The sequence below is a fragment of the Squalius cephalus genome (assembly GCF_949319135.1).
Source record: "Squalius cephalus genome assembly, chromosome: 14".
NCBI classification, from domain to species: domain Eukaryota; kingdom Metazoa; phylum Chordata; class Actinopteri; order Cypriniformes; family Leuciscidae; genus Squalius; species Squalius cephalus.
This window is the reverse complement of record NC_137135.1, coordinates 11,574,483-11,593,783: the sequence shown is the minus strand read 5'-3', so window position 1 is coordinate 11,593,783 and position 19,301 is coordinate 11,574,483.

Here is a 19,301-nt window from a genome sequence, read left to right as displayed (position 1 = left end):
AAGCCAACTGGCCTCTTTTTCTGGGGCAACAGTTCTACTTACGGCCCCCCTCCACTAATATAACGCTAATGCCATTAGCCAGCCGGAAAAGGAGAACAAATGTGTGTTCTGCAGCAAGGGAAGGCAAAATTGATGAAAATGAACAGCCTTGTTTCCCAACAGAATGGTAAGAAATTTGATATTAGCGTTTTCAGGCCTTTTTCATTACAGAGGCCAGTATCAGCATCAGCACCAACATGTTTGTGAGTTTGTAAGATACAAGAGCCTATGTTGTTTAAGATTCAGTTTCAAGTTTGAAAGATCCTCATCAAACTCATGTCATCATGGTCTTTTATGGATTAACCTCATTTGAGGAGCTATTTGCAGCAGTGCTTCATTCTGCAACCTTTAGAGCAAAGGTCTAAATGCGGCCCAAATCCAGATCCTAGGTTGATTTCATCTGGACTACAAGATATTTACCATAGATTAGTATAAATATAAAGATATTGAGTCACACTTTATAATAGGTATCTTTAAATACTTATTTTGTTCATGGTGTTTATAAAACACGGTCACACTTTATTTTAAGGTTTCTTTGTTACACTATAATTATACATTTAAGTATTGAGTAACAAAGTAACTGCACATACTTACTATAGGGTTAGGATTAGGGTTTGGTTTGGGGTTTAGGGTTGCATGTAATTATGCATAGTTTATAGTTATTAATATAGGAACTACATTTAACATACATAACAACGACACTGTAAAATTAAGTGTTACCGAACAATCTAAAAACATGTACACAATAAGTGCATTGTATCAAATTATTCATTTAAATGTTAGTACATAGTAGTTAAAGCTGCATTCCATAACTTTTTTGGGTTAAAAATGATCCAAAATAGATTTTTGAGCAAGTACATAACCAGCCAGTGTTCAAAACTATCTGCTTGCCTTAGCTCGATTCAAAACGGTTAACTTGTAATAATGTTTTAAATTGGTACTGGTGGATTTCTGTGGGAAATTCGAGCATGTCTTTGCTTCATTACGTCACATCTGTAAAGATAAACAGACATAAAGAGAGTCTCGGCTAGTAGGCTATATTGTGTGTGAGGATGTTGGAGGTGGAGATTTATAGCCTTTTCTCACAGCACTTGATATAATTAAACTTATCAATTTGTTGGCGGATCCAGAAAGGTTCAAACGACAATCACCAGTGACAACTGGAGATTCACCCGTTGTAAAATGCAAAAGACTTTGTTCGGACTTTGGAGTGGCTACAGAAAAAAAGAGACTGCAACCGGGCCAATGCGAAAACAAGGATAATATTGGAAGGGCATTAAATGTATTCACGAAATGTTGATGTTGTTAACATTAACAATTTGAGAACAAAGCATAATTTGCACGATTTGACGTGATATGATAAGTGATCGTTAGATTTAATCAGTGCGATTTACTGCAATGCTTTTTCCCCTTAGTTGGTCAGAACAAAAGTGGATGTTACTTACTTGTTCAGATAACATTTTCTGGTGAAAATTCTTATGTTGGTCATACTTCCAAAAAGTAGAATCTGTGATTCCGAATGACAGTATCCACACCGGCGCGGCGACTGAAAGCAGCACATTCTCCTCAAAACACTGGATTCATCCGCACTGTGCCGTGCCGAGGCACAACCCACGTAAAGTTGATAATTCCGCGATTAACTGCAATTGCAGATTTATAACAGAGATGGCGACAAAGAGGAAAAACTAAGGACTGCAGCTTTAAAGACACTTAAATGTTTAAATATTTGCCCCCACTCTAGCCTGGGTTTCCCCATGCTGCCTTGCGTGCAGCACAATTTTATTCACGCTGCTAGGCAGCCTGGACACCATGGACCAGATTTTCCCCTCAAAAAGGGAACCAATCACAGAATGGGGAGGGAGCAGCAAGACGATGACGACGTCTATGCGACACACCGAAGCAGTTTGTTTACATCTATGGATCCAACATGGCACCAGACTCGAAGTTACCTTTTGATGCAGCCTTAGATAGTGTTCTAAGTAGTTTAGAACGCAAGTTTATTTCGTCTTCTTCCTCGTCGAATTTCTGTCGCTCTACATACTTCATCTGGTATAATTGAAACAATTGGCTATGAGCTTCGTACAGGCGCATTTGATAGACATTCGTAGCGCCCAATAAACGTCTCTGGGCATTTGTAAACCACGCCTCAAATACGAGAAAATGAACATGTGGTTCCCAGACCACGTCTCAATGAGACGAGGTCTGACTTTAGCCAGGCTAATTAAAGTCCCTGTAAAGTCAAAATTAAGTATGTGTTCTGAGACACCACAGAAAAATATGTTATTAGCCCCCCAGCCAAATTTGAATGATAAAAAGCTGCCAAGTAAATAAAATAAGCTATCAAAATCTTGAAAAAATAAGCAGTATTCTCTGCTCTCAAACGCTGGGGGCATGTCCGCTGGCTGTGCTGAAACCATGCCCACTCGTGGGAAAGTTGACTCGCGGCAGGCACGCACTCCCGATCATGGCACCAGTTGTCGGCGGGACGGGAGGATGAAGGCCAAGGCATAGTTGCCATAGTCGGTTTGGCCCCATTCAGCAGTAACAGCGGATTATCAGTGAATCCCAGTTGTCTCCGACAAAAGTTTATAAAACTATCCTGTGTAAAATGATCACTACAGAGGCAGGTGTTGGTGGTGATCCTCAGCTCTCCATCAAGGTGGCTCTTCACAAAATTAATCCACCTCTTCTTGATATGATCATTTATCGGGAATTTAAATAAGGACACCGATCTGTTTTGTAAGTGATCACATCCAGGTAATACGCATTTCCATGACGAAGGCATAGCTAGCTAGTAAAATGTAGGCTGCAGCCTCAGCGGCTCCAGTGCGTCATCGACAGTAGGGGCGTGTCCAGGAGCTCAGCGGCTCCAGTGCGTCATCGACAGTAGGGGCGTGTCCAGGAGCTCAGCGGCTCCAGTGCGTCATCGACAGTAGGGGCGTGTCCAGGAGCTCAGCGGCTCCAGTGCGTCATCGACAGTAGGGGCGTGTCCAGGAGCTCAGCGGCTCCAGTGCGTCATCGAGTCCCTGTTTTAGCCCCGCCCAAAAAATCCTGAACACAGCAATGGTGAAAAACTGTTTAACGGTCTAACTCCACAATTCAGTACTTCGCAGTTCACAGTCTTTGTAATGTGTATTAGCAAATACATGTCTAACATTTATAATGTGTTTAGATTTTTTTTTTTTTAGAATTGCCTTTACAGGGACTTTAAGCATATTTTCTATAGAGAAACTGAAGCAGCACATACCATGACAAAGAGTGTTTTATATCATTTGGAACCAGTGAATCAATTCAGTGTGTCTGAAAAGGCCTGATGAATGCCATGATAATGGCACAGTGAAATGCTTTTAGTATAGTTTTTTTCTTGTGTTGGTCATTTCACGCTGACTCACTTATAAGTAGAACAGCAGTTCAGAGTGATTGTTAGTATACTTATAAAAGTATACACTAAAGCCCTGTTCGCACATGATTAGTATTACCTGGGGACCTCGTGTGATTTAGAAATTACCCAGCCACATCTGAATTTCGTGTGGCGCATTCGCACGGGATAAGCGAAGCCTGTGATTTTACTCGAATTTACTGACTTATCTCCCGGATATAATGTCAATAGGCTATTGCTTGGAAATGTCTTGTCGTTATTATAGGTCTAGCTGTATGATATATCATAAACAGAAGAATGTTCCTTACCGCATGCTGCTATACATGTCATTCATCTCCATTTAATCATGGTTTTCAGCTTTCTCTTTCTGCAAATTGTATAGTTGTATGGTGTAGCCTATAGCGATATGACCCAGCACCCAAAATATTATCAAAACACTCAAACGCAGCCTCCATTTTTCGCGAAAGATGGATAAAAAAGTGCACAGGAAACCAAAACCTTGAAAAAATTGTAAACAACCCGCCAAATCACAGAGATGCTGATTCACACGGGACTAATATTATCACAAGACCTCTGTGTTCGGCGAAATATGGTAGGTCATTTGCGGGGGAATTTCTACTTTACAAATTACAGACATGGCCGATTCGCACGGGATTAAGATCACAGACAACCTCCGCAATTATTACAAATGACTAGAGGTCACCAGGTAATGCTTATCCCGTGCGAATAGGGCTTAATTATGCTAATCTGATTTTTTTTTTTTTTTTTTTTTTTCAACAAGGCTGCAAGACAGCAATATAGTGAACTGCTATTACTATGTAAAACAATTGTTTTCTATTTTAAAATATGATAAAATGTAATTTATGCCTTTGTATTGTGGATTTTTTATTTTTTTTTTACAAAAAACAAAACAAATTGTATTAAATTATATTATTTTAATACTGAAAAAAAAAAAAACCATTAAATAAGCACTTTTTTTCATTCTAACTTTTTTGCGGTATTATGACTGCCAACTTAAACACTGGCAAGAATTGTCCTGAACTGCACATTGCTTTAGTTATTTACATTCTATGTTTTTATTATATGCATTTTATGGTGCATTGTGGGACGTTTCAGAGAGCAAAAGTTTCAGTGCACTGGAAGGATTTTGCGATTGAGACAGCCCTTAAAATGGTCGAATCCCTCATCAGTGTCCTGACTTTTGAGATTGAGATGCACCATATGTCTCCCTCATCGGTCACGCCCAATTCAAGTCTTGCAATTTTTACTAATGAGCCGATGAGTTCAAGTGTGTTAGATGAGGGAAACATACAAAATGTGCATTGGTGCGGACCGGTTTGAGAAGCACTGCTGTATTGAATGAGGCATTTATATAGCGCTTTTATATGGACTACTGTTAGGGTGGCCATTTCCATAACACCCAATAGGAGGACACTTTGCGTCATTTAGTGAGGCAAGAATAATTGCATAGGACTCTGGTGTACTCACAATTACAATAAAATTTTGTCCATCATATCGATGGCATCATGATAAAGTGATTCTGAACTTTTCAGGGGCGTAGCACCAAATTCTGGGCCCTGTATACTCTCAATGTCAGTGGGCCCCCTACACATGCCATTGTACGATGCGGGTTAGCAAAATGAAAATTCAATTTTGAATGAATTTTTTTTTATTATTATTTGAATATAAACAAGTATAAATAGTGTTTAAATCTATAATAAAATCAGATTATAGTAATGACTGGTTCTTTCATTCACCACCTGAATTGATGCATTTGGCCTACTTGTGCTCAAATACCTTTAAACCTTAGGCTACATCGGGTTTGTGTACTAACATTTTGATCCATGATACTGATGCAAGTTTTAAATTAAAAACATTTCTTTTTGAACAGGAGAACACGAGACAACTGAATATTTTGGAAATATTCAAATTTGAAAACTTTCCACAAAAATGATGGGAATTAAAGGAAATTAATAGAAATTAACTGGAATTTGATGATAATTTAAATAAACTATCATATCCAAACATATATATCAAAAATTAGTTTTTTTAAATAGTAAAACAATGTAAACAACATGATCTTTTATCAGATTTATTTTAGAGTAGAACTTTAAAACTTTAACTCTTGTACTGAACCATTAATTCTTCCATGGAATAACAAAAACATGAATGTTGAGTAAAATATTACTCATCATTACACTTTATGTAGTTTGCAAGTTCAAGTGTGTCCTCAGTACTCCAGGGTTGAAGAAATCATCAGTGCATGTGATGGAGGAATGCACAGTGCATGTAGGGGGCGTGGCCTCAGTAGCCCTGCAGTGTGCATGTGATTTAATAGCAGAGATATTTAAGTGTGCTGCATTAAATCTGCTTGTTTTAGCCAAGATTATGCTACAATATATTTTCCTCAACTATATTCAAGTTCCCTGTTAAAGGAATAACCTTTCAGTTTTGTAAATTCCCATTAATTCCCTTATATTCCTGTTAACTCCTATGGAAATTGTCCAGCTTAGAAAATTCCCAGAATTTTGCAACCCTATTCATTGGCTTTGATAACATCATGAATTTATTGAGCATTGACTATAGCTTTTAAGCACAGCACTGTGCCACAGAACCACTGGTTGTTTCTGAAACTGGTTAATGTTGGCAACCTGACGTTAGCTGGCCTGGCCCATAATTTACTTACAGCAACAAGCAGCCTGGTTGACAAACTAAGCTAAATATTTAACATTAGCATACATACATTAGCAGCAGCTGTCTGGAATTGACTACGTTAACTTGGGGGGGGGCATCAATTGGAGGGCCCAATTAATTCGAATTCGGCTACAAAAAAAAAATAAAAAAAAATTGATGGGATTTCAAAGGGCCCTCTCCCTAGACGGGGCCCTGGGTAGTCAGGTCCACTTTTCCCCCCACTACCACGCCCATGGATGTGACGGCAGCCACAGACCAACAGCGCCAGTGCGCTCACCACACACCAGCTACAGTTGGAGAGGAGAGAGAGTAATAGAGCCAATTCAATGCTGTAGACAAACATTTGCACCTTTAACACCATTTATATAGTGTATGGCACAAAATATAGGACACCACTTTAAATAAACCGAGTATTGCTCGTAAGAGTGTTTACATTTCTTGAGAAATCAACCTACAAATGTCTTACTTGTTGTCTCTGTATATTAAACTGGGATAGAAGAAAGTATTTTAACACTGAAAAAAAATTACACGCATCAACTTTAAAATAGAGAATCAGCTACAGGCATGACGAGACAACTTAACAGTCAAGTTGCCAACTCATTTTCAAAGATTTTATTACAAGGCAGAAGTGCAGACACTCAATATACACTTAAAAGATGCTTCCCGTTCTCATTCGTCTATGAGAACAGATTGAATTTAAAAATCAGTCTATGTCTCTCATACTTCAAAGCCCAACAAATTGCCTAAGTGAGCATCTCGCCTAAACAACAAGCATTAAGAGGTGCAGAGGAGGCTGACAGCACTTTCACTACATCACAGAGTCAGAGTTCGTTTGCCACAGGAATGCTAGAGGATAGGCTTGACACACTTATTGTACCATAATCTACATGCCATCTTTGATTAAGTCTTATTCCCTCGGCTCTTAAATTGATACTGGAATGTTGGCCTGTACGTACCGCCCTCCACTGCGTCTTTGAAAACGATTTCGATTGCAGAAACGGCATCATAAATTATGAAACGCCTGTCTGAATACTATATGAGAATCGCAACATGTTACTTGGCGCTCTGCATTCAGAGGTTTGGATGTGCGATACGCTGTAATCGGGTGAAAGCGTGAGTTTAGAGGGAGCGAGGTATGCTGAAGGGAATGCAAACGCACACCTCTTGCCTTAGCACTTCACATGTGGATGGCAGAAGCATCCTTGTGGAAAACTGAGTAAATAACTAGAGATTTACCTCTTTAAACAAATTGAATTCAATATGCACTGCAAACACTTCACTGGTCAAATGTGAAGGAAGGATTTTTGGAGTGTTTAATTTGCACAAATATGAAAATACTGTCATCATTTACTCAGCCTCATGTTGTTTTAAACATGTATGATGTGGAACACAGCAGATTGTAATGCTGAAGAATGAATCGGCCGCTCTTTTCCCATATAATTAAAGTGAAAGGCATCTAGGCTGCTGAGATAAAAATGTAATCTAAAGAGGAATACTCAGATGTTATTTTTCAACTAAGACAATGCTCCTGCCCAAATTGCAAAGACAACCAGGAAGTGGCTTGAAAGCAAGTCCATCAGGCTCATGTTTTGGCCCTGTCAGAGTCCAGATTTGAACCCTATAGTGAATATTTGGTAAAATTAAGGGTGTACCCACACTAGGCACGGTTGTCTTGCACCGTGCCCTGGTGTGATTGTCAACTATGCATTTTTCAACTACTCATTAACTATTCGAAGCCTTTAACATTGAGCGGAACAACACTGTCTCTTCTCCCTGTAAAAAAAGCTATCTGCAAGTTGGGGGAGGCTAGTATGCGCTAAGTTACTTTATCTACAGTATTTGTCCAGTTCTTGCTAATTTTCTGACCAGGGATTTTTGATTAATTGTTGGTAACACTTTATTTTAAAGTCCCCCTGTAGTCAATCATTTTATCACTTAAAACTCATCTTTGATCACCAAAATGAGATATTTAAAAATATATTTAAACGATATTTAGAAAAATTCGTCATGCCTTAAAGGGGTGGTATAATGCCCTTTTCACAAGATATAAAATACATCTCTGATGTCCCCAGAGTGTGTATGTGAAGTTTTAGCTCAAAAGATATTTTTATATAGCATGTTAAAGTTGTCACTTTTTGAGAGTGAGCAAAAATGCCTCGTTTTGTGTCTGTCCCTTTAAATGCAAATGAGCTGCTGCTCCCAGCACAGGGGCCGGAGCTTCAAGACCTATTTTCCTTAGCAGCTTCGATTAACTCATACAGACATGCACTGAAAATTTCAAAAACTTTATGTTCAAACCGGAGTCAGAAAGATGGAGAGATTCAAGAAGAAGTGACAACATGTAGACAACATTTCTGAATGGTTAGTTGTTGAATTTATGTAGCTGATGTGTAGGTATCTTCTAGTTATTGATTAGCATATTCTGTCTTGATTATCTATAAATCGTGTTCCGGGGGAGGGATTTGTGTAAATTTTAGGGTTGGTGATGTCACTAACCCAGGAGGAATGTCATGTAGTCCCTACCAGCCGTTTGTTCTAGTCCTTAAAAAGCAATTTCTTTAAAAGAAAATATCTCCCTTTGTTTGAACGTTGAGCATCGTAACTTTGCAGATGTTGTTTATGCTCAAACAGCAACATTACACGCTAACTAAAGTTAGAAAAGTGAAATCATAATCAACCACCCTTTAAAATAGCTTCAATGTAACTATACACCCTTGCCTCATTTAGTATACGTGGTTCTATGCATATTCAAATTAGCCCCGCCTCCACTCACTCACACCAGTTAAGAGATTAGAGGTAGTTTGGTGACGTCAGCGATTTCAAACCACGTTTTTGAGACTGTCTTTGGTTCACTGCAGTTTTAAAGAGAAACTACTCAGCAATGGTGTTGACTTATGAATTTACACTTGGTTTGTCTTAAATCATATTAAGAACACCACATAGACATATAAACAACATTAAAAGATTGATTTTCAACACAAGGGGGACTTTAAGGTGACAGTTACATGTGGTTACTATAGTAATAACAGTAAATTATGCATAATTACAAGTAACTAACCTTCAACCGAACCCTAACTCTATAGTAAGTACGTGTAGTTAATACATATTACTTCACACTTATTTGATAGGCTGGATTTAGGGCATTACTTGGACACTTTTTATTTGTGTTTGAAGTATTCCCTTAAAGCTCTTTTAAAGAGCAATTACACTTTGTAATGGTACATAACTAAATAACTTACTAAATGTCCAGTTCATTGTTTTGTTAACAGATGAGGTCTGACTGTTAAAAGATGAGGTCTGACTGTTAAAAAGGAGGAGAACAAACAAAACAGAAACACTCTTCTACAGTTGAGTGGTGAGGTGATGCACATCATTTATGGCAGTTTGAATATTTTTCTTCTGAACATATAATTATTATTTTTTTTTAAAAATGGTAAATAAAGCAGAAATGCTTCAGCCAGAGAGAATCGTGATTTGTTTGGACAGGACAGTTTTGTGAATGTGCCAAAGGGGTTCATCTCATAAATATTTTGGAAAATACAGGTTTCTTTTCATATGAAGCACTAGAACCACATTATTTTAGTTTGTTGGATGTCTCATAATGAGAGTTTTGCTTGGTGAGAATTCAGTTACACTTTTTGTTAAGGTGACATAGTTATACTATTGCACTTAAAAGTACTGAGTAATATAAACTAACTACATGTACTTAGAGTTACGGTTAGTGTTTGGTTTAGTTAGTTACTTGCAATTATGCATAATGTAGTTATTACTATACTAAGTAGGCTACATGTGGTAACGTGTAAGTACGCCACCTTAAAATAAAGTGTTACTGAGAATTATATTGTAGAATTAACACCATTTCTCATTAACACCGTCATATCTGTGCACACAAATCATTAGTTTCCATTTAAAAAAAAAAATGTTACAAAAAAAACATTTACACATTTACATAGACAAATCCATCATTTTGGGGAAACGTGTTACACTTTATTTGAAAGACACACAGTGAGGGAAGCAAGTAATGAAGCAGAAATGGATCAGTGGGAAATGAATCAGGACATGGCAAGACTCAATCAAACATGCATAAGTGAAGCATGTGTCCAACTGTCATAAAACAGGAGATGAGACACAGAGATAAACTGAACAGGATTTATTCACAGAGTGGTTTATATCGTTAGGATTGTCAAGAAGGTAAGTAAAGAGCATTAGCAGTTCAGTTGACAGTCACACTTAACTAAATAGTATTTTCCTTTACAGGAACGTCCGTGGAGCACACAGATGATAAGCAGTCTGAAAGATCAATGGTTTGAGGTATTGTGGTATGGAGTTAAGTAAACACAGAGACCGGACAACATGTGAGCAGGTACTGTATGCTTTTAAGGGTGTTTAATGAGGATGTGACAGGTGTGGTGACTTTACATTCTGGTGATTGTGAATGAGTGGGTGGAGCTGAAGGACCTGGTTCTGTGGCATGCTGGCTGAATCTATGACACCAACTTCATGTTTTCAGTTAGGGGCTGTTTACACGACACTGTTTTCAACTAAAAACGTAAAACTTTTCATGCGTTTTGGCATGCGGGTTTCAAAGTGCAAGTTTTTGAAAATGGTCTCCGTATAAACAACAAAAACGTGAATCTCTGAAGACGATGACGTTATGCACATGCGTATTGCATGTTCAGTCTACAGTGTTTCAGTGTTTTGACAATGGTGCCGTCTGTACGCGGAAAACTCAAAGGAAAAACTTTTCCATTTTAAGCATATCGTTGTCGTGTAAACGTACCCTTAGTTTGATTGAAGTTAGATAGTTAGCTTGAATTAGCAGTTTAGGTCGTTTAGCGTAGATCCAGTCTGCCATTTTGTAGCATAGGCTCAAGTTAGGTTCATAACCTTTAAATAAAACTGAATAAAATATTTAAAATCACATACTTAAGCATGAACAAGTATACACAATATTAGCAATCAAGCAACCTGCCTCGCTCCGTTGTCATGGCTCTCGGCCCCGACCTGCTTGCCACACAGTCCAAATTGTCTCATGAACACACGAGATGGCATTTATCTGAATAGAAGTAATCATTTAACTCTCATCAGTGTCTCGGGTTAACTATTCACTCGTAACTCTCTTTAGTGACGGTAACCCTTTTCATCACAAGACACTTATGCAATCGGACACTTACTGTGTCGTTAATCTTTTAAGACAAGTGCTTTCTATGCTCTTTTGCAAGCACACAGCTTCCAGCATGCGCTCGCCACAAGCTCTCTTCTCTTTCGCTTCTCTTTGGCCGTCTCCAATGCTCTTCGTAACTTACCATAAGCTGTTTCCTCTAACGTAACAGATTTGCCGCTCAAAATTTCTCTTTTGAATCACTTTTAAATTCACTTAAAGGGGTGGTTGATTATGATTTGACTTTTCTAACTTTAGTTAGTGTGTAATGTTGCAGTTCGAGCATAAACAACATCTGCAAAGTTACGATGCTCAACGTTCAAAGCAAAGGAGAATATTTGCTTTTAAAGAAATCGTTTTTTTAAGGACTACAACAAATGGCTGGTAGGGACTACAAGACATTCCTCCCAGGTTAGTGACATCACTAACCCTAAAATTGACATAAAACCCTGGGAACATGCAGTTCATGTTGAGAAGAGGACGAGTTGTTGTAGTACAGCACGTTTGTGAGTCTGCTCAAGCTGTCGCATCCGTCTTTTCACATGCAATACAGTACATAACACAAATGCAATAGCATGTCACTCTGTAGGCATCTTATAACAGTTCCCACACCAGCGATTTTATAGATGGGGCTGTGTCACACGGCCCAGATCAGATACTGACGAGTCGACTGAACTAACGTAACGTCAAAGTTCGAACCCGAAGACACGAGGTGGGGAACAGACGTGATACATTTGAAGTTGCAAAAGAAAGAACGTCTTGGATCAGGAGGTGAGGTGAACTAACAGACTGCAATAGCCTGAACTTAAGACCCAACTAATCAATTAATTAAACATTTCGGTTTCTTATAAATTTGGATTTGGCTGCATTACCCTATAGTTTATTTTTATTTTTTCAAATGTAATCAACATTTTTGTAAGTACTAGATGTGTTGGACTATTTAACATGACATTTTAATTATTCTGCTGAAATGAACTAAATAACTCAAAAAAATGATGTGTTCATTTTGCTGAACGAGATTCAAAGATCCGAGTCAGTAAAATGATCTGAACTGCCCAATACTATTCTAGCTGCTAACACACATAAGTTATTGAAGCTCCGCCCTCTGTGTTTGGAGCAGCAGCTCATTTGCATTTAAAGGGACACACACGAAATGACACATTTTTACACACCCTCAAAAAGGGGCAACTTTAGCATGCTGTAAAAAAATAAATATCTGTGGTGTATTTTGAGCTAAAACTTCACATGCACACTCTGGGGACATCAGAGACTTATTTTACATATTGTAAAAAAGGGGCTTTATACCACCCCTTTAAATTATACAAGTCGTTCTGACTATACAGACACAGGAACAATTTATATATTATATATATATATATTTATATACCATAATATATACATATACACATATTTTTGTTTACTTTCTAATTTGCTTAATGTCACAATCAGTATGTAAAATCTTTATATGCTTTTAAAACAGTGGAAGCTTTTCCAGGTATTTTAGCTGTCTATTTTTTTAAATTAATTATTATGTTCTAACATTTATTTAGTTTACTTGAAATTGAGGTGTTTTAAAGTGTTATGATCGTTTCAAGAAGTGCCTTCACTGAACCTGTCATATCATCTTAACAGTGCTTTGTAGGCAAAGATCATAAAACTGACTGACGCTGTCAGTAAAGGCCAAAAAAGGGTTGTTACTGTCAATCATATAAATTAAACATACTGAGCACAGCAGGAGATGGATGAAAACCCTTTCTACCATCACTTCGTAAATGTTCCCATTTTTCAGCTTTACAGCATTACTGCACCATAAATACCATCACGGTAGCACATCCAGCTGAGAGGATGCTGTAAAATATAGTTCATTTCCCATGGCTCCCATCACCAATTTAGGAATACAAGCTACGGTCAGGCTCTCTGGAGACGACACTCTTCTATTAATTAATATCTGCATAAGAAGAAAAAGCCACTATAATTATTAATCACAGTTGTAATGCATTACCCTACAGATTAAAATATAACTGTACATTAAAATACTAAGTATTTTATAAGCTTTATTAAGATCCCTTACGGGCAACTTGGATGCAGCATAATATATAATATAAATAACATAATTATAAAAATAAAAATAAATTAAAACAACACATAAATGCTCATAAATATATTTAAAAAAAATACAATTTTATCAATATAATATGTCTGCACAAGGAACAAACAAATATTTGTATCAGTTTTTCTTCATCATTGGTATCTATAGTGAAAGTCAGAAGGCAAAATAGAGAACTCTGGGTTCAAGAAGAGTTGTCACCACAGATTGAGCTCGATTTTTGTTAAACAAGATGCTAGGCTTCTTTGTTCAGTTCCTATAATCTTCCCACTATTTATGACAATTCTGTTTAATGCATTTTTATATTTCACATTAAGATTACCAAACCAGCAACTTATGGAAAAAGACAACATTGACTCTGTGTAAGAATAGAATATTATAGAACAGTTCCAACAAAGTCTTGTCTATATTCAATTATCTTAATATTCTTAGACAGTTTAGGCGCTGCTGTCGTTTTTACACAAGCTTCGGCTTTGTACTGACGTGATGAATCGTTCTTCAGTCAAAATGAACTGGATGAATATTTGAATGCTCCCAATCTGATCTGAATTTTGACTTGTGATGCAGCCAGTATCTTAATGACACTGTGTTTGTTCGTTGGCGAGAGGAGAACTGGCCCCCCGACTGAGCCATGGTTCCTCCCAAGGTTTTTTTTTTTCTCTCCATTCTGTCACCTGATGGAGTTTGGGTTCCTTGCCTCTGTCACCTCTGTCTTGCTTAGTTGAGGACACTTAATATTCATCAATAGTATTAATCTGACTGTGCTGATGCTGTTGTATGAGAACTGAACTGAACTGAACTGGACGATTAAATTTTTTGCAGAACTGCTTTAGAACTAATTTAATAATTGTTGATATTTCCAACAGAACTGAAACAACATTGAACTGACTTCAGCTGAACAACAGCCAAAATGCATAATTTTCCTGTTTTCACTGCTTTGAATATAATATGTATTGTATAAAGTGCTATATGACTAAAGATAAAAATCTCGGACTGCAAGACTTCGCCTTATAACTGACTAATAAAATTGTGGTCGACCAAGCCTCTTCTAGTCGACTAAAATGTAATCGACTATTAGGAGGCAGCCCTAAGCTCAACCATAAATCATTTTAGATTTCAGAGACTCTGGGCCCTATTTTAAGGATCTAAGCGCATGGTCTAAAGCGCACGGCGCAAGTGCACTTAGGGCGTTTCCGAATCCACTTTTGCCTGTTTAACGATGGGAAAAATGGTCGGTGCTCCCGGCGCATGGTCTAAAAGGGTTGTCCCTATTCTCTTATTGAGTAATGGGTGTGTATTGGGTCAAATGTGCAATAAACCAATCAGAGTCTCATCTCCCATTCCCTTTAAAAGCCAGTTGCGCTCGCGCCATGGCGGATTCAGATTCGAATTTGCAAGCGGAAAAACTGAACACTTCTCTAGCGAGGAAACGGATTGGCTTGTGCACAAGGTTAAAGCGCGCATCTACTGGACAAAGTGTACATGGGTTGTGGACCCGCCTATAGGTGCATATTACCAACTCGCTCTTTAACCCTTGTGTGGTGTTCATATTTTTGTTACTCAGCCAGTGTTCGTGGGTCTGGTGGACCCGCTGCATTTTTGGGTTTTTAATTCAACACAATCAAAAATGTTATGTTAAAATACTCAACAGATATTTACTTCATCCCAATTACAAGCAATATAAACAGCATATATGGTCAATATTTTCTCTTTACCTTTGTTAGATCACATTTAAGAATTGCAACCTCGTGTGGGAATGGCAGGAGTAGAAGCACAAAACTCACTCTTGCACTCTTTCACACTTACACACAATCTCTCTCTCACACGCACGCACACACACACTCATGCAGACACATACACACACCCACAACACACACACAGACACACACAAAACACACACCCACACACACACACACACACACACACACATACACATGCACATACACACACACACACTCACTTGGATATTTGGTGTATGGTCACTCTCCATAGGCATAATGGTTTTTCTAATATACAAACTGTATAATCTATCCCCCTACACTAACCCTACCCCTAAACCTACCAATCACAGAAAACTTTTGGCATTTTTTGAATTTCAAAAAACACCATTTAGTATGTTTTAGTATGAGGACACAGATGTCGTCATAAACCATGTTTACGTTGTAATACCCATGTCATTATACACATTTGTGTCCTCATAAACCATATACAAGAACATACACACACTAACAGCAGGCCCTGACAGGAGGAGGACAGAGTAAAGGTACACAGGACCTACAATTTCCACACTTTTATTAGCCCCGGGTCCAGTGGACCCGAACATCCTGTGTGTAATATAAATGTGTAGGGGGGGGTGTACAGTGTGTTTTCATTAAAAATGTGTTCTGATATATATTCCTCACAGAAAATGAGCCAAGGCCAATGAGTCTCAGTTTGAAAAAATAATTAATTGTATCATTTTTCTTTTGATAAAAAATGAAAACGGGTCCAACAGACCCGAACACCATACAAGGGTTAAATAACAAAATAAATATTGCGCCATTGACTTTAGACCAGGTTTCTGTTGGTCAATGGCACAGTCTATTTCAGTTGCCTCAAAATAGCAATGCGCCAACAATGCTCCTGAACACACCTCGTTTTCAGACCAGCACGCCCATGGGTGCACAAATGGGCGCAAATGCATTTGCTATTTGAACAACGTGGCGCAGGACGTGAAAATGATTGAACTGCGTCGGGATGAAACTAGCAACAAACACTTGTGTCGTGCCTGGCACTGCATTGCGCCGGGTGTGTGATAGGGTCCTCTATCACTGAACCAAATTCAGGCGCATCAAAACATACGTAAAACCTATTTAACTCCTCTGGCAGTTGACTATTGGAGTCATACCCAGATAATTATCAAGCATAGCGTAGCCATCACTTCATACATACACATAGGCATACACTATCCACACTCATGCATAACATGTTTCCAAACCCATTTCCCCTTAAACACCTTAACCGTGACCAACTAATGTAAATCTCAGATCAACAAAAAAAGAATTTGCTCAAGATCATTCTATTCAATCAATAATAATACGTTCTCGTGTTTGTCAACTGTCTTGTCCCTCTGTTGTCTGTCTGTCACCTTGTCATGTCTTATATGTTATGTGTTACACTCTGTATGTGGTGCTATGCTGTATGCTAATTGTCAATCGTATTTGACAATAGTGGTCCTGACAGAAATACGTTCTTGATCCCACACCCTTTGGATTCAGTTATGACCATCATCCCCTTCCGAACAGATCCTACATTATTCCTACTCTTTTTATTTTGTAATTTGACGTTGCTTTCCTAACTCCCCTTCCTAAAGTATATTTATTCTCTAGTAGACATATATGCTGTGTACTTAGTTTTGACTTCTTTGCACTGCCATTTTTTTTTTCACCGTAAAATGTGAAAACAGCCTTAATATCTTATTTTGGCTGATCTGACTCTTACAAATTATTAATTGGTATAACCCAATGTAATCCAGTTGATATCAATGATATAAACCATTTAATTTAGATGGTACTGTGTATGTAACGCTTAGATCCACAGAAGACAGAGATGACACACATCCAAACTTGAATTGAGGATAGTAAGAGTGCAAGGGCTTTAGATACTGCTTTGGATGCGACTAGCTTAGTGAACTCTGTACATTGTTCGGCTCCGGCTGTAGAGCCCGTGCAGCAGGGCAACTGGGTGACTGTGAGACGCTGTAGTCGTGGGATAAAACACCGCTCTTCCGTTCCGATTACCATAACAAATAGATTCTCCCCGCTTAGTGAAACACCCACTGTGAATCCTGTTGAATGTTGAATTAGGAAATCCTGTTCCTAGTTATTGGCGATTATATAACATGGAACATGAAAATAGAGACACCAGCTACCATAGTCACATTTTTGCCGGGAGCCAGAGCGCATGACATCAAAGCAAATTTAAATGTGCTGGCTAAAGCTAATCGTAAAATCTCTAAGATTTTCTTTCACGTCGGGCACTAATGATTTTCAATTGTGGGATAACAAATTTAAGAATCTGTTTAAAGGGACACTTCACCCATTTGCATTAAGCTTTGTATCGTTAGAAACCCAGTCATATTTTTGAATGGTCGTGCATTATTCCCTCATTTTCCTCTGAGACGGGAGAAATACGGATTTCAGTGTTGCAGTTCCTGCTTATAATGATGTAAAAATCGTCATGGTACTCAATATGATATGGAAGAAGAGGATTTCGAAAGTCTGATGCTCGAATCAGATGTTCATGGCTACCTTTACGAGCCGCAATATAGCGAAGAGCAGCTGAGGCTGATGGAGGAACAGGAGGCGGCTGCTGCGGCTTCTGCAGCCGAGGCAGAAGACCTGCCTGTTGCGGACGAGGAGCCCGGACTGGCTCGAGCTGGGGCGGACTGGTGGTGCCTGTGCTCTCACTGTGCGCCTACGGACACAGAGTTAGAGTCTGTCTGCTGCAAAGAATTTCAACGATGCAAATTCCTGGACGAAATCTCTGAATCAGGTGAGGATACAGACGTTTGTGTTGTGAAAATTAGTGGGAGTGGCTTGCGGAGCTGTACAGTGTGGTGCATTTTGGGAGTTGTTGTCTTCCATACAAATGTGCCATAAATTTACTTTCTGTCCTTCCTCAGTCAAGAAGGCACCAAATTCGAAATTATGTTACATTTCGACTACATATATGACCCACTTTCAATAAAGATTAATGTTCCCACGGGTGAAATGCTCCTTTAAGATCTGCTGATCTTACGTCCTTACATAACTTAACATGAACAACTAAGTAGAGTACATTAAATTTAGCATTTAAAGGCCTGTTCACACCGGGACGAATTTCGCGCGCGATATTCGCCGACGTTTAACGCCTCGTGACTAAACAAAGGGTGCCAATGTGAGTGTGCACACCGACGCGAAAAACGCCACCCGTAAAATCGTCATTTTTAAAAAAACGCCTCGGGTTCGTTTTTTTGGTTTGACGCGCCGTGTTAAAAACTATCCGACCAATGAGATTGGCGCTTTTGCTCACGTGTCTGGAGCTTCTGAAGTTACAGTAAAACACAACTTGGGGGCGCTCAAACACAAAACGGTCTTGCCGAGCACACATATGTAACGGCGAAGAAGATATACAAGTAGCGTCTACACTGCCGGGAAGAAATAAGACGAGGAAGATGCAAGGCAAGATGAATGTAGAGCTGCTGGTCTCGGAACATAAAGAACTATATGACAAACGCGACAGCGACTACAAAAATCTTGATACAAGAGAACTGTTATGGAGTGGTATTGCAGAGAAAATGGGCCTTGATGATGAGTTTCATTTCACTTAATTGTCTCTCATGTACATAGGCTTGTAACGGGGTATTTCTGTTTTACATTAAGCGCCATCTAATGTCAGGGAATGAATTTGCATGTTCACTCGGCTCATCGTCAGTGAAAATCGCTTGGGTGTGAACACAAAAAACGCGTTGAAAAACGCTGACGAATAATGCGCGCCGATATTCGTCCCGGTGTGTACGGCCCTTAAGGTTATGATGATTGAATCAGCTGTTAAGCAAAGTTTCCAGCAAGAGATTCCTGCAGTCCTGTTCTCTCTATTTTAAGTTAAATGAGTCAGTTTACTGAGACTCTCACCCTTTGTCTTTAATGGCTCTTGGAGGCCCTGTCCCAATCTTTGAATAGTTATGCTGATTGGATTAGGATTTGTAACACTCTAGAGTCTGGGGCGGGTTCTTATAGCTGTATACTTCATTTGCATGCTTTATTTAAGGTCGTCACCCAGATGCTTTGTCTCCATTTCTAAGCACTGCCCTCTAAATGTATATAAACTGCAATGTACATTGCCTTAGTTAGATTTGGATGACTACAGCAACGCACAGTGAGTTCTCAATAAAGAGTAAC